The sequence below is a fragment of the Equus caballus genome, chromosome 25, assembly GCF_041296265.1.
Source record: "Equus caballus isolate H_3958 breed thoroughbred chromosome 25, TB-T2T, whole genome shotgun sequence".
Classification (NCBI taxonomy): Eukaryota; Metazoa; Chordata; class Mammalia; order Perissodactyla; family Equidae; genus Equus; species Equus caballus.
In genome coordinates, this window is record NC_091708.1 from 5,722,979 (window position 1) to 5,737,391 (window position 14,413).

Genomic DNA, 14,413 nt, shown 5'->3' on the forward strand with positions numbered 1-14,413 from the left:
ACCTGTTCGACTCGCTGGAACCACCTGCCGGACAGGCCTATATCAACTGCTGGCTATGCCAGAACCACCTGGGGGACAGTCCGGGATCACCTGCCAGCCATGGCGGAACCACCTCTCAGACGTACCAGAACCACCTGCCGGAGAAGCTGGAAACACGTCCTGGACAGACTGGAACCACGTGACGGCCATGCCTGAACCACCTGCCGACCAGGGCAGAACCACCTGTCGGACACGCCAAAATCACCTGCGGGCTACGGCAGAACAACTTGGACGACTCTCCGAAATGACCTGCCGGGCATGCCGGAACCACCTCTCAGACGTGCCAAAAGCACGTGGCGGAAAGTCCGGAATAACCTGTTGGGCATACGCAACCACCTCTGACACGTACCAGAACAACGTGCCGTGCACGCCGGAACCACAAGTCAGATGTGCCAGGAACACGTGCCGGAGACGCCGGAAGCACATGTCGAGCACGTCGCAACCACCTGCTCAACTCGCCTGAACCACCTGCCGGACAGGCCAAAATCACCTGCCCGCTACACCAGCACCAGTTCGGGGACAAGCCGGAATCACGGGAGGGGCATGCCGGCACAGCGTCTCAGACTGAACCTCGTGCCGGACACCACAGAACCACCTGCCGGACAGACCGGAACCACCTGCCGGACACGCCGGACCCACCGGCTCGACCCGCCGGAACGACCGCTGGACATGCAAAATCACCTGCCGGCTACGCCGGAAACACTTGCCGAACACTCCGGAATCACCTGCCGGGCATGCTGGAACCACCTCTCAGATATGACAGAACCACGTGCCAATGACCCCGGAAGCACCTGCCGAGCATGCCGGAACCACCTTCTCGACTCGCCAGAACCACCTGCCGGACACGCAAAAATCACCTGCCGGCTACGCCACAACCAGTTGGGGAACACTTCGGAATCACCTGCCGGGCTTGCTGGAACCACCTGCCGGTCATGCCAAAATCACCTGCCAACTACGCCAGTACCACTGGGCGGACACTGTGGAAACACCTGTCGGGACGGCCGGAACCACATCTCAGACGTGCCAGAACCATGTGCATGAGATGCTGGAACCACACCCCGAACACACGGAAAACACCTGCCAGACCCGTCTGAACAACCTGCCGAGCACGCCGGAGCCACCTGCTCGACTCATCGGAACCACCTACCTGACATGCCCAAATCACCAGCCGGGTATGCCAGAACCACTTGGCGGTCACTCCGGAATCATCTGCCGGACATGCCGGAACCAGCTCTCAGACACACCAGAACCACGTGCCAGAGACGCCGGAAGCACCTGCCGAGCATGCCGGAGCCACCTGCTCGACTCGCCAGAAACACCTGCCGGACACGCCAAAATCACCTTCTGGGTACGCCAGAACCACCTGGCGGACACTCCGAAACCACCTGTCGCGCATGCCGGAACCACCTCTCAGACGTGCCAGAAGCACGTGGCGGACACTCCGGAATCACCTGTTGGGCATACGCAACCACCTCTGAGTCGTACCAGAACCACGAGCCGTGCACGCCGGAACCACCTACCGGACAGACCGGAATCAACTTTTGGGCATGCCGGAACCACCAGTCAGATGTGCCAGAAACACGTGCCGGAGACGCAGGAAGCACCTGCCGAGCACGTCGCAACCACCTGCTCAACTCGCCTGAACCACCTGCCGGACACGCCAAAATCACCTGCCCGCTACACCAACACCACTTCTGGGACAAGCCGGAATCACGTGAGGGGCATGCCGGCACAGCCTCTCAGACTGAACCTCGTGCCGGACACCACAGAACCACCTGCCGGACAGACCGGAACCACCTGCCGGACACGCCGGAACCACCGGCTCGACCCGCCGGAACGACCGCTGGACATGCAAACTCACCTGCCGGCTGCACCGGAAACACTTGCCGAACACTCCGGAATCACCTGCCGGGCATGCCGGAACCATCTCTCAGATATGTCAGAACCACGTGCCAATGACCCCGGAAGGACATGCCGAGCACGCCGGAACCACCTGCTCGAATTGCCAGAACCACCTGCCGGACACGCAAAAATCACCTGCCGGCTACGCCACAACCAGTTGGGGAACACTTCGGAATCACCTGCCGGGCTTGCTGGAACCACCTGCCGGTCATGCCAAAATCACCTGCCAACTACGCCAGTACCACTTGGCGGACACTGTGGAAACACCTGTCGGGCCGGCCGGAACCACATCTCAGACGTGCCAGAACCATGTGCATGAGATGCTGGAACCACACACCGAACAGACGGAAAACACCTGCCAGTCCCGTCTGAACAACCTGCCGAGCATGCCGGAGCCACCTGCTCAACTCGCCGGAACCACCTACCTGACATGCCCAAATCAACAGCCTGGTATGCCAGAACCACTTGGTGGAGACTCCGGAATCATCTGCCGGCCATGCCGGTACCAGCTCTCAGACACACCAGAACCACGTGCCGGAGACGCCGGAAGCACCTGCCGAGCATTCCGGAGCCACCTGCTCGACTCGCCAGAAACACCTGCCGGAAACGCCAAAATCACCTGCCGGGTACGCCAGAACCACCTGGCGGACACTCCGAAATCACCTGTTGCGCATGCCGGAGCCACCTCTCAGACGTGCCGGAAGCACGTGCCGGACACGCCGGAATCACCTTCCGGAAAGACCGCAACCACCTGCCGAGCACGCCGGAGCCACCTGTTCGAGTCGCTGGAACCACCTGCCGGACAGGCCAATATCAACTGCTGGCTATGCCAGAACCACCTGGGGGACGGTCCGGAATCACCTGCCAGCCATGGCGGAACCACCTCTCAGACGTACCAGAACCACCTGCCGGAGAAGCTGGAAACACGTCCTGGACAGTCTGGAACCACCTGCCGGCCAAGCCTGAACCACCTGCCAAGCACAATGGAACAATCTGCCAGACACGCCAAAATCACCTGCGTGTTATGCCAGAACCACTTGGAGGACTCTCTGGGATGACCTGCCGGGCATGCCGGAACCACCTCTCAGACGTGCCAGAACCATGTGGCGGACAGTCCGGAATCACCTGTTGGGCATGCGCAACCACCTCTGAGACGTACCAGAACCACATGCCGTGCAGGCTGGAACCACCTACCGGACAGACCGGAATCACCTTTCGGGCATGCCGGAACCACCTGTCAGATGTGCCAGAAACACGTGCCGGAGACGCCGGAAGCACCTGCCAAGCACGTTGGAACCACCTGCTCAACTCGCCTGAACCACCTGCCGGACATGCCAAAATCACCTGCCGACTATGCCAGAACCACTTGGCGAACACTCCGGAATCACTTGCCGGGCATGCAGGAACCACCTGTCAGACATGCCAGAACCCCGTGCCAATGACCCCGGAAGCACCAGCCGAGCACGCCGGAACCACCTGCTCGACTCGCCAGAACCACCTGCCGATCACGCAAAAATCACCTGCCGGCTACGCCACAACCAGTTGGTGAACACTTTGGAATCACCTGCCAGGCTTGCTGGAACCACCTGCCAGTCATGCCAAAATCACCTGCCAACTACGCCAGAACCGCTTGGCGGACACTGCGGAAACACCTGTCGGGCCGGCTGGAACCACATCTCAGACGTGCCAGAAACGTGTTCATGAGATGCTGGAACCACACCCCGAACAGACGGATACCACCTGCCAGAACCGCCTGAACCACCTGCTGAGCACGCCGGAACCACCTGCTCGACTCACCGGTACCACCTCCCTGACACGCCAAAATCACCTGCTGGGTATGCCAGAACCACTTGGCGGACACTCCGGAATCATCTGCCGGACATGCCGGAACCAGCTCACAGACACACCAGAACCAAGTGCCGGAGACGCCGGAAGCACCTGCCGAGCATGCCGGAGCCACCTGCTCGACTCGCCGGAAACACCTGCCGGACACGCCAAAGTCACCTGCCGGGTATGCCAGAACCACCTGGCGGACACTACGGAATCACCTGCCGCGCATGCCGGAACCACCTCTCAGACGTGCCGGAAGCACGTGCCAGACACGCCGGAAACACCTACCGGACAGACCGGAACCACCTGCCGAGCACGCCGGAGCCACCTGTTCGACTCGCTGGAACCACCTGCCGGACAGGCCAATATCATCTGCTGGCTATGCCAGAACCACCTGGGGGACAGTCCGGGCTCACCTGCCAGCCATGGCGGAACCACCTCTCAGACGTACCAGAACCACCTGCCGGAGAAGCTGGAAACACGTCCTGGACAGACTGGAACCACGTGACGGCCATGCCTGAACCACCTGCCGACCAGGGCAGAACCACCTGTCGGACACGCCAAAATCACCTGCGGGCTACGGCAGAACCACTTGGACGACTCTCCGAAATGACCTGCCGGGCATGTTGGAACCACCTCTCAGACGTGCCAGAAGCACGTGGCGGACAGTCCGGAATCACCTGTTGGGCATACGCAACCACCTCTGACACGTAGCAGAACCACGTGCCGTGCACGCCGGAACCACCAGTCAGATGTGCCAGGAACACGTGCAGGAGACGCCGGAAGCACCTGCCGAGCACGTCGCAACCACCTGCTCAACTCGCCTGAACCACCTGCCGGACACGCCAAAATCACCTGCCCGCTACACCAGCACCACTTCGGGGACAAGCCGGAATCACGTGAGGGGCATGCCGGCACAGCCTCTCAGACTGAACCTCGTGCCGGACACCACAGAACCACCTGCCGGACAGACCGGAACCACCTGCCGGACACGCCGGAACCACCGGCTCGACCCGCCGGAACGACCGCTGGACATGCAAAATCACCTGCCGGCCACGCCGGAAACACTTGGCGAACACTCCGGAATCACCTGCCGGGCATGCCGGAACCACCTCTCAGATATGCCAGAACCACGTGCCAATGACCCCGGAAGCACCTGCCGAGCACGCCGGAACCACCTGCTCGACTCGCCAGAACCCCCTGCCGGACACGCAAAAATCACCTGCCGGCTACGCCACAACCAGTTGGGGAACACTTCGGAATCACCTGTCGGGCTTGCTGGAACCACCTGCCGGTCATGCCAAAATCACCTGCCAACTACGCCAGTACCACTTGGCGGACACTGTGGAAACACCTGTCGGGCCGGCCGGAACCACATATCAGACGTGCCAGAACCATGTGCATGAGATGCTGGAACCACACCCCGAACAGAGGGAAAACACCTGCCAGACCCGTCTGAACAACCTGCCGAGCACGCTGGAGCCACCTGCTCGACTCGCCGGAACCACCTACCTGACATGCCCAAATCACCAGCCGGGTATGCCAGAACCACTTGGTGGACACTGCGGAATCATCTGCCGGACATGCCGGAACCAGCTCTCAGACATACCAGAACCACGTGCCGGAGACGCCGGAAGCACCTGCCGAGCATGCCGGAGCCACCTGCTCGACTCGCCAGAAACACCTGCCGGACATGCCAAAATCACCTGCCGGGTACGCCAGAACCACCTGGCGGACACTCCGAAATGACCTGTCGCACATTCCGGAACCACCTCTCAGACGTGCCGGAAGCACGTGCCGGACACGCCGGAATCACCTACCGGACAGACCGGAACCACCTGCCGAGCACGCCGGAGCCACCTGTTCGACTCGCTGGAACCACCTGACGGACAGGCCAATATCAACTGCTGGCTATGCCAAAACCACCTGGGGTACGGTCCGGAATCACCTGCCAGCCATGGCGGAACCACCTCTCAGACGTACCAGAACCACCTGCTGGAGAAGCTGGAAACACGTCCTGGACAGTCTGGAACCACATGCCGGCCAAGCCTGAACCACCTGCCAAGCACAACGGAACAACCTGCCAGACACGCCAAAATCACCTGCGTGTTATGCCAGAACCACTTGGAGGACTCTCTGGGATGACCTGCCGGGCATGCCGGAACCACCTCTCAGACGTGCCAGAACCATGTGGCAGACAGTCCAGAATCACCTGTTGGGCATGCGCAACCACCTCTGAGACGTACCAGAACCACATGCCGTGCAGGCTGGAACCACCTACCGGACAGACCGGAATCACCTTTCGGGCATGCCGGAACCACCTGACAGATGTGCCAGAAACACGTGCCGGAGACGCCGGAAGCACCTGCCAAGCACGTTGGAACCACCTGCTCCACTCGCCTGAACCACCTGCCGGACATGCCAAAATCACCTGCCGACTATGCCAGAACCACTTGGCGAACACTCCGGAATCACTTGCCGGGCATGCAGGAACCACCTCTCAGACATGCCAGAACCCCGTGCCAATGACCCCGGAAGCACCAGCCGAGCACGCCGGAACCACCTGCTCGACTCGCCAGAACCACCTGCCGATCACGCAAAAATCACCTGCCGGCTACGCCACAACCAGTTGGTGAACACTTTGGAATCACCTGCCAGGCTTGCTGGAACCACCTGCCAGTCATGCCAAAATCACCTGCCAATTACGCCAGAACCGCTTGGCGGACACTGCGGAAACACCTGTCGGGCCGGCTGGAACCACATCTCAGACGTGCCAGAAACGTGTTCGTGAGATGCTGGAACCACACCCCGAACAGACGGATACCACCTGCCAGAACCGCCTGAACCACCTGCTGAGCACGCCGGAACCACCTGCTCGACTCACCGGTACCACCTCCCTGACACGCCAAAATCACCTGCTGGGTATGCCAGAACCACTTGGCGGACACTCCGGAATCATCTGCCAGACATGCCAGAACAAGCTCTCAGACACACCAGAACCAAATGCCGGAGACGCCGGAAGCACCTGCCGAGCATGCCGGAGCCACCTGCTCGACTCGCCAGAAACACCTGCAGGACATGCCAAAATCACCTGCCGGGTACGCCAGAACCACCTGTCGGACACTCCGAAACCACCTGTCGCGCATGCCGGAACCCCCTCTCAGACGTGCCTGAAGCACGTGCCGGACACGCCGGAATCACCTACCGGACAGACCGGAACCACCTGCCGAGCACGCCGTAGCCACCTGTTCGACTCGCTGGACCCACCTGCCGGACAGGCCAATATCAACTGCTGGCTATGCCAGAACCACCTGGGGGACGGTCCGGAATCACCTGCCAGCCATGGCGGAACCACCTCTCAGACGTACCAGAACCACCTGCCGGAGAAGCTGGAAACACGTCCTGGACAGTCTGGAACCACCTGCCGGCCAAGCCTGAACCACCTGCCAAGCACAACGGAACAACCTGCCAGACACGCCAAAATCACCTGCGTGTTATGCCAGAACCACTTGGAGGACTCTCTGGGATGACCTGCCGGGCATGCCGGAACCACCTCTCAGACGTGCCAGAACCATGTGGCGGACAGTCCGGAATCACCTGTTGGGCATGCGCAACCACCTCTGAGACGTACCAGAACCACATGCCGTGCAGGCTGGAACCACCTACCGGACAGACCGGAATCACCTTTCGGGCATGCCGGACCCACCTGTCAGATGTGCCAGAAACGCGTGCCGGAGACGCCGGAAGCACCTGCCAATCACGTTGGAACCACCTGCTCAACTCGCCTGAACCACCTGCCGGACATGCCAAAATCACCTGCCGACTATGCCAGAACCACTTGGCGAACACTCCGGAATCACTTGCCGGGCATGCAGGAACCACCTGTCAGACATGCCAGAACCCCGTGCCAATGACCCCGGAAGCACCAGCCGAGCACGCCGGAACCACCTGCTCGACTCGCCAGAACCACCTGCCGATCACGCAAAAATCACCTGCCGGCTACGCCACAACCAGTTGGTGAACACTTTGGAATCACCTGCCAGGCTTGCTGGAACCACCTGCCAGTCATGCCAAAATCACCTGCCAACTACGCCAGAACCGCTTGGCGGACACTGCGGAAACACCTGTCGGGCCGGCTGGAACCACATCTCAGACGTGCCAGAAACGTGTTCATGAGATGCTGGAACCACACCCCGAACAGACGGATACCACCTGCCAGAACCGCCTGAACCACCTGCTGAGCACGCCGGAACCACCTGCTCGACTCACCGGTACCACCTCCCTGACACGCCAAAATCATCTGCTGGGTATGCCAGAACCACTTGGCGGACACTCCGGAATCACCTGTCGCGCATGCCGGAACCACCTCTCAGACGTGCCGGAAGCACGTGCCGGGCACGCCGGAATCACCTACCGGACAGCCCGGAACCACCTGCCGAGCACGCCGGAGCCACCTGTTCGACTCGCTGGAACCACCTGCCGGACAGGCCAATGTCAACTGCTGGCTATGCCAGACCCACCTGGGGGACAGTCCGGGATCACCTGCCAGCCATGGCGGAACCACCTCTCAGACGTTCCAGAACCACCTGCCAGAGAAGCTGGAAACACGTCCTGGACCGACTGGAACCACGTGACGGCCATGCCTGAACCACCTGCCGACCAGGACAGAACCACCTGTCGGACACGCCAAAATCACCTGCGGGCTACGGCACAACAACTTGGACGACTCTCCGAAATGACCTGCCGGGCATGTTGGAACCACCTCTCAGACGTGCCAGAAGCACGTGGCGGACACTCCGGAATCACCTGTTGGGCATACGCAACCACCTCTGAGTCGTACCAGAACCACGAGCCGTGCACGCCGGAACCACCTACCGGACAGACCGGAATCAACTTTTGGGCATGCCGGAACCACAAGTCAGATGTGCCAGAAACACGTGCCGGAGACGCAGGAAGCACCTGCCGAGCACGTCGCAACCACCTGCTCAACTCGCCTGAACCACCTGCCGGACGCGCCAAAATCACCTGCCCGCTACACCAGCACCACTTAGGGGACAAGCCGGAATCACGTGAGGGGCATGCCGGCACAGCCTCTCAGACTGAACCTCGTGCCGGACACCACAGAACCACCTGCCGGACAGACCGGAACCACATGCCGGACACGCCGGAACCACCGGCTCGACCCGTCAGAACGACCGCTGGACATGCAAACTCACCTGCCGGCTGCACCGGAAACACTTGCCGAAAACTCCGGAATCACCTGCCGGGCATGCCGGAACCACCTCTCAGATATGTCAGAACCACGTGCCAATGACCCCGGAAGCACCTGCCGAGCACGCCGGAACCACCTGCTCGAATCGCCAGAACCACCTGCCGGACACGCAAAAATCACCTGCCGGCTACGCCACAACCAGTTGGGGAACACTTCGGAATCACCTGCCGGGCTTGCTGGAACCACCTGCCGGTCATGCCAAAATCACCTGCCAACTACGCCAGTACCACTTGGCGGACACTGTGGAAACACCTGTCGGGCCGGCCGGAACCACATCTCAGACGTGCCAGAACCATGTGCATGAGATGCTGGAACCACACCCCGAACAGACGGAAAACACCTGCCAGACCCGTCTGAACAACCTGCCGAGCACGCCGGAGCCACCTGCTTGACTCGCCGGAACCACCTACCTGACATGCCCAAATCACCAGCCCGGTATGCCAGAACCACTTGGTGGACACTCCGGAATCATCTGCCGGACATGCCGGTACCAGCTCTCAGACACACCAGAACCACGTGCCGGAGACGCCGGAAGCACCTGCCGAGCATGCCGGAGCCACCTGCTCGACTCGCCAGAAACACCTGCCGGAAATGCCAAAATCACCTGCCGGGTACGGCAGAACCACCTGGCGGACACTCCGAAATCACCTGTTGCGCATGCCGGAGCCACCTCTCAGTCGTGCCGGAAGCACGTGCCGGACACGCCGGAATCACCTTCCGGAAAGACTGCAACCACCTGCCGAGCCCGCCGGAGCCACCTGTTCGAGTCGCTGGAACCACCTGCCGGACAGGCCAATATCAACTGCTGGCTATGCCAGAACCACCTGGGGGACGGTCCGGAATCACCTGCCAGCCATGGCGGAACCACCTCTCAGACGTACCAGAACCACCTGCCGGAGAAGCTGGAAACACGTCCTGGACAGTCTGGAACCACCTGCCGGCCAAGCCTGAACCACCTGCCAAGCACAACGGAACAACCTGCCAGACACGCCAAAATCACCTGCGTGTTATGCCAGAACCACTTGGAGGACTCTCTGGGATGACCTGCCGGGCATGCCGGAACCACCTCTCAGACGTGCCAGAACCATGTGGCGGACAGTCCGGAATCACCTGTTGGGCATGCGCAACCACCTCTGAGACGTACCAGAACCACATGCCGTGCAGGCTGGAACCACCTACCGGACAGACCGGAATCACCTTTCGGGCATGCCGGAACCACCTGTCAGATGTGCCAGAAACACGTGCCGGAGACGCCGGAAGCACCTGCCAAGCACGTTGGAACCACCTGCTCAACTCGCCTGAAGCACCTGCCGGACATGCCAAAATCACCTGCCGACTATGCCAGAACCACTTGGCGAACACTCCGGAATCACTTGCCGGGCATGCAGGAACCACCTGTCAGACATGCCAGAACCCCGTGCCAATGACCCCGGAAGCACCAGCCGAGCACGCCGGAACCACCTGCTCGACTCGCCAGAACCACCTGCCGATCACGCAAAAATCACCTGCCGGCTACGCCACAACCAGTTGGTGAACACTTTGGAATCACCTGCCAGGCTTGCTGGAACCACCTGCCAGTCATGCCAAAATCACCTGCCAACTACGCCAGAACCGCTTGGCGGACACTGCGGAAACACCTGTCGGGCCGGCTGCAACCACATCTCAGAGGTGCCAGAAACGTGTTCATGAGATGCTGGAACCACACCCCGAACAGACGGATACCACCTGCCAGAACCGCCTGAACCACCTGCTGAGCACGCCGGAACCACCTGCTCGACTCACCGGTACCACCTCCCTGACAGGCCAAAATCACCTGCTGGGTATGCCAGAACCACTTGGCGGACACTCCGGAATCATCTGCCGGACATGCCCGAACCAGCTCTCAGGCACACCAGAACCAAGGGCCGGAGACGCCGGAAGCACCTGCCGAGCATGCCGGAGCCACCTGCTCGACTCGCCGGAAACACCTGCCGGACACGCCAAAGTCACCTGCCGGGTATGCCAGAATCACCTGGTGGACACTACGGAATCACCTGCCGCGCATGCCGGAACCACCTCTCAGACGTGCCCGAAGCACGTGCCATACACGCCGGAAACACCTACCGGACAGACCGGAACCACCTGCCGAGCACGCCGGAGCCACCTGTTCGACTCGCTGGAACCACCTGCCGGACAGGCCAATATCAACTGCTGGCTATGCCAGAACCACCTGGGGGACAGTCCGGGATCACCTGCCAGCCATGGCGGAACCACCTCTCAGACGTACCAGAACCACCTGCCGGAGAAGCTGGAAACACGTCCTGGACAGACTGGAACCACGTGACGGCCATGCCTGAACCACCTGCCGACCAGGGCAGAACCACCTGTCGGACACGCCAAAATCACCTGCGGGCTACGGCAGAACAACTTGGACTACTCTCCGAAATGACCTGCCGGGCATGTTGGAACCACCTCTCAGACGTGCCAGAAGCACGTGGCGGACAGTCCGGAATCACCTGTTGGGCATACGCAACCACCTCTGACACGTAGCAGAACCACGTGCCGTGCACGCCGGAACCACCAGTCAGATGTGCCAGGAACACGGGCCGGAGACGCCGGAAGCACCTGCAGAGCACGTCGCAACCACCTGCTCAACTCGCCTGAACCACCTGCCGGACACGCCAAAATCACCTGCCCGCTACACCAGCACCACTTCGGGGACAAGCCGGAATCACGTGAGGGGCATGCCGGCACAGCCTCTCAGACTGAACCTCGTGCCGGACACCACAGAACCACCTGCCGGACAGACCGGAACCACCTGCCGGACACGCCGGAACCACCGGCTCGACCCGCCGGAACGACCGCTGGACATGCAAAATCACCTGCCGGCCACGCCGGAAACACTTGGGGAACACTCCGGAATCACCTGCCGGGCATGCCGGAACCACCTCTCAGATATGCCAGAACCACGTGCCAATGACCCCGGAAGCACCTGCCGAGCACGCCGGAACCACCTGCTCGACTCGCCAGAACCACCTGCCGGACACGCAAAAATCACCTGCCGGCTACGCCACAACCAGTTGGGGAACACTTCGGAATCACCTGTCGGGCTTGCTGGAACCACCTGCCGGTCATGCCAAAATCACCTGCCAACTACGCCAGTACCACTTGGCGGACACTGTGGAAACACCTGTCGGGCCGGCCGGAACCACATATCAGACGTGCCAGAACCATGTGCATGAGATGCTGGAACCACACCCCGAACAGACGGAAAACACCTGCCAGACCCGTCTGAACAACCTGCCGAGCACGCTGGAGCCACCTGCTCGACTCGCCGGAACCACCTACCTGACATGCCCAAATCACCAGCCGGGTATGCCAGAACCACTTGGTGGACACTGCGGAATCATCTGCCGGACATGCCGGAACCAGCTCTCAGACATACCAGAACCACGTGCCGGAGACGCCGGAAGCACCTGCCGAGCATGACGGAGCCACCTGCTCGACTCGCCAGAAACACCTGCCGGACATGCCAAAATCACCTGCCGGGTACGCCAGAACCACCTGGCGGACACTCCGAAATGACCTGTCGCACATTCCGGAACCACCTCTCAGACGTGCCGGAAGCACGTGCCGGACACGCCGGAAGCACCTACCGGACAGACCGGAACCACCTGCCGAGCACGCCGTAGCCACCTGTTCGACTCGCTGGAACCACCTGCCGGACATACCAAAATCACCTGCCGACTATGCCAGAACCACTTGGCGAACACTCCGGAATCACTTGCCGGGCATGCAGGAACCACCTCTCAGACATGCCAGAACCCCGTGCCAATGAACCCGGAAGCACCAGCCGAGCACGCCGGAACCACCTGCTCGACTCGCCAGAATGACCTGCCGATCACGCAAAAATCACCTGCCGGCTACGCCACAACCAGTTGGTGAACACTTTGGAATCACCTGCCAGGCTTGCTGGAACCACCTGCCAGTCATGCCAAAATCACCTGCCAACTACGCCAGAACCGCTTGGCGGACATTGCGGAAACACCTGTCGGGCCGGCTGGAACCACATCTCAGACGTGCCAGAAACGTGTTCATGAGATGCTGGAACCACACCCCGAACAGACGGATACCACCTGCCAGAACCGCCTGAACCATCTGCTGAGCACGCCGGAACCACCTGCCCGACTCACCGGTGCCACCTCCCTGACACGCCAAAATCACCTGCTGGGTATGCCAGAACCACTTGGCGGACACTCCGGAATCATCTGCCGGACATGCCGGAACCAGCTCTCAGACACACCAGAACCAAGTGCCGGAGACGCCGGAAGCACCTGCCGAGCATGCCGGAGCCACCTGCTCGACTCGCCAGAAACACCTGCAGGACACGCCAAAATCACCTGCCGGGTACGCCAGAACCACCTGGCGGACACTCCGAAACCACCTGCCGCGCATGCCGGAACCACCTCTCAGACGTGCCGGAAGCACGTGCCGGACACGCTGGAATCACCTACCGGACAGACCGGAACCACCTGCCGAGCACGCCGGAGCCACCTGTTTGACTCGCTGGAACCACCTGCCGGACAGGCCAATATAAACTGCTGGCTATGCCAGAACCACCTGGGGGATGGTCCGGAATCACCTGCCAGCCATGGCGGAAGCACCTCTCAGACGTACCAGAACCACCTGCCGGAGAAGCTGGAAACACGTCCTGGACAGTCTGGAACCACCTACCGGCCAAGCCTGAACCACCTGCCAAGCACAACGGAACAACCTGCCAGACACGCCAAAATCACCTGCGTGTTATGCCAGAACCACTTGGAGGACTCTCTGGGATGACCTGCCGGGCATGCCGGAACCACCTCTCAGACGTGCCAGAACCATGTGGCGGACAGTCCGGAATGACCTGTTGGGCATGCGCAACCACCTCTGAGACCTACCAGAACCACATGCCGTGCAGGCTGGAACCACCTACCGGACAGACCGGAATCACCTTTCGGGCATGCCGGAACCACCTGTCAGATGTGCCAGAAACACGTGCCGGAGACGCCGGAAGCACCTGCCAAGCACGTTGGAACCACCTGCTCAACTCGCCTGAACCACCTGCCGGACATGCCAAAATCACCTGCCGACTATGCCAGAACCACTTGGCGAACACTCCGGAATCACTTGCCGGGCATGCAGGAACCACCTCTCAGACATGCCAGAACCCCGTGCCAATGACCCCGGAAGCACCAGCCGAGCACGCCGGAACCACCTGCTCGACTCGCCAGAACCACCTGCCGATCACGCAAAAATCACCTGCCGGCCACACCACAACCAGTTGGTGAACACTTTGGAATCACCTGCCAGGCTTGCTGGAACCACCTGCCGGTCATGCCAAAATCACCT